Below are 3182 nucleotides of genomic sequence, written 5' to 3'. Positions count from 1 at the left end.
AGCTGTCTTCCTGACTCCAAGCCAGTGGAGTTTCTCATTTCTCATAAACTCTATACACTGTGCCACCTACTTGTCCCTCTGATTGGTTATTGGAGATCATCTTTTCAGAGGAACACTCTTCCTTTCCTGGTCAGTGAAAGCTTTGGAAACAGTTTAAGTGTTGTTTGTAATTTTGGAGCCATTTCCTTTTTTTTCCCCCAAGTACTGATTTTTTTTTTTATTTTCTTTTGTTTTATTTTTCAAATAATTTATTAACTTCTGATTTACATCATTTATTTCCACCAGATTTTGAGTTGCAAATTTTCTCCCTGTTTTTCCCCTACCCACCACACCAAAATAGCAGTCCCACAGGATATCCCCTCCTCCAATCTGCTCTCTCCCATATTTTCTCCCATAGCCCTTTCGACTTTTCCAGTGGATCTCTATGCCCCAGTGCCTGTATATCTTATTTCCCAATTACATGTAAAATAATATTAATAATAGTATATATATATATATATATATATATATATATATATTTGAATATTTGATTTTAAAACTTTGAATTCCAGATTCATTCCCTTCCTCCCTTGTCCCCCACCCTTACTGGGAAGATAAGCAGTTCAGTATAGGTTGTGCTAATGCAAAACAAAAAACATAGTAGATATATTGTAAAAGACTGACTATATTTCCCTCCCTTGTATCCCACCTCCCTCTTGTTCTATTCTCTACTTTTATCCTATCCCTTTTCAAAAGTGGATGCTTCCAATTTCCCTCCCCCACATCCTGCTCTTCACACTTCCCTCCCCACATCATCCTCCTTCTCATCCCCTTCCCCCCCCTCTACTAGAGGGTGAGATGCCCAATATAGTGTGTATTTCATTCCCTCCTCAAGCCAAATTCAGTGGGAATAAGGTTGCCCCATTCCCTTTTGCCTTCCTATTCTTCCCCTCCATTGTAACCATTTGCCCTTGCCTCTTCTGTATGAGATAGTTTGCTCCAATCTGTCTCTCCCCATCTCTTCTCATTATATTCTTCTCACCTCTTAATTTCACCTTTTAAGTATCATCCCTTCCTGTTAAAATTGGTCCTGTGCCCTCTATCTATGTATACCTGTAAACATATATACACACATTCACATATGTATTCATATGCCCATATGCCCTCATATATAGACACACACACGTATTTCTATTCCCTTCAACTACTGAGAAAAGTTTCACCAGTTACAATTATTGGTTTTCCATGTAGGAATGTTAATAGTTCAACTTTGATAAGTTCCTTAAGATTTCTTTTCCCTGTTTACCTTTTCATGCTTCTCTTTCTTCTTGTATATGAATGTCAAATTTTCTATTCAACTCTGTTTTTTTTTTTTCAGCAAGAATGCTTGAAAGTCCTCTATTCCACTGAATGACCATATTTTCCCCTGAAACATGATACTCAGTTTTGTTGGGTAGGTGACTCTTGGTTTTAATCCCAGCTCCTTTGACCTCCAGAATATCCTATTCCAAGCCCTTCGATCCCTCAGTGTAGAAGCTGCAAGATCCTGGGTTATCCTGATTGTGTTTCCACAATATTCAAATTGTTTCTTCCTGGATGCTTGTAATATTCTATCCTTAATCTGGGAATTCTGGAACCTGACTATAATATTCCTAGGAGTTTTCTTTTTGGGATCTTTTTTAGGAGGTGATCAGTGGATTCTTTCAACCTCTATTTTGCCCTCTGGTTCTAAAACATCAGGGCAGTTTTCTTTGAGAACTTCCTGGAGGATGATTTCTAGGTTCTTTCTTTGATCATGGCTTTCAGGTAGTTCAATAATCTTTGAAATATCCTTCCTATATCTATTTTCCAAGTCAGTGTTTTTTCCCATGAGATATTTCACATTGCCTTCTATTCTGTCATTTGTTTGGATCTGTTTAACAGCATCTTGATTTCTCATGAAGTCATTAGCTTCCATTTGCTCCAATGTAATTCTGAAGCAATGATTCTCCTCATTGAGTTTTTGAGATTCTTTTTCCATCTGGTAAATTCAGCTTTTTAAGGAATTCTTCTCCTCATTGCCTTTTTGAGCCTCTTTTGCCAATTGAGTTAGTCTATTTTTTAGTGCTATTTTCCTCAGTCAGGCTATTGACTCTCATTTTGTATTTTCTTGCATTGTTCTCATTTCTCTTCCCAATTTTTCCTCCACTTCTCTTATCTGCTTCTTAAGGTCCTCTATGGCCTGTAACCAGCTCATACTTTCCTTTGAATCTTTTGGTGCAACAGTTCTGACTTCACTGTCTTCCTCCTGTTCCATGCTTTGCTCCTTCTTGTCCCCCAAAAAGGAGTGTAATGTTGGAATCTTCTGTCTGCTTTCTTTCCTTTGCCTGGTCATGTAGCCCCTCAGTCACTTGACCCTGGGCTTTTTGCTACAGTAGGACTCTGCCACCAAACAGAGGACCTTTCATCCTAATTGCTGGGATTTTCTCAGTTGTCAGGGGTATTAAATGGGTGCCCTCTCTGAAGCCTCCCCACACCCTGGCAAGCTGGACACACATCCCAGAACCTCCGTCCTAGACAGCAATCCAGATCCAAGGAGGTTAAAGCAAGAGTGAATACCCCTCAGACTGGTCATTTGGTCCCCCTACATTCTGTAGGCCAGAAGCTGAAGCCGCCACGTGTCGCTGACTGGCTGTTCCAGACTCTCAGTGGCTTCTTGCCCTCGGGGCAAAAGCCATGTACTCCCACTTACTGGGTCACAAAGTCCAGACTACACTGTCCTCTCACTTTGTCCTTCGCATCTGTGTGTTGATAAATCTGGAAACAGCCACAGCTGCTGCTGATCTGGAGTCCCTCAGGCCAGCGGCTGGTCAGGCATTGGGCTGGGCTTGGCTCCCAGAGCCCTGCACTAGCTGATTCCTGCCAGCCTGATGGACTGTGCTCAGTGGAAGGTTACCTTCTCTGTGTTTATTTTCTGTGTTCTGCAGTTCCAAATTTGTTTAGAGTCCCCTTGTTACATGGATTGGGGAAGGTGGAAGCTGGAGCAGCAGGGAGGTCCTTCTTCTACTCGCCATCTTGACCCCGAGCCATTTCCTTTTTATCAAACTTTATCTACTTTTTCCCAACAACAAGAAAGGAGAAGGGAATTTTCTCCTTCCTTACCCTACTCTGGGATGAAAGGAAGGAAGGAAGGAAGGAAGGAAGGAAGGAAGGAAGGAAGGAAG

This window comes from Petaurus breviceps, unplaced genomic scaffold (genome assembly GCF_028583685.1).
Source record: "Petaurus breviceps papuanus isolate PSGF00001 unplaced genomic scaffold, PetGlider_PUasm1.0 90644, whole genome shotgun sequence".
NCBI classification, from domain to species: domain Eukaryota; kingdom Metazoa; phylum Chordata; class Mammalia; order Diprotodontia; family Petauridae; genus Petaurus; species Petaurus breviceps.
Note: the sequence above shows the minus strand (reverse complement) of the source record.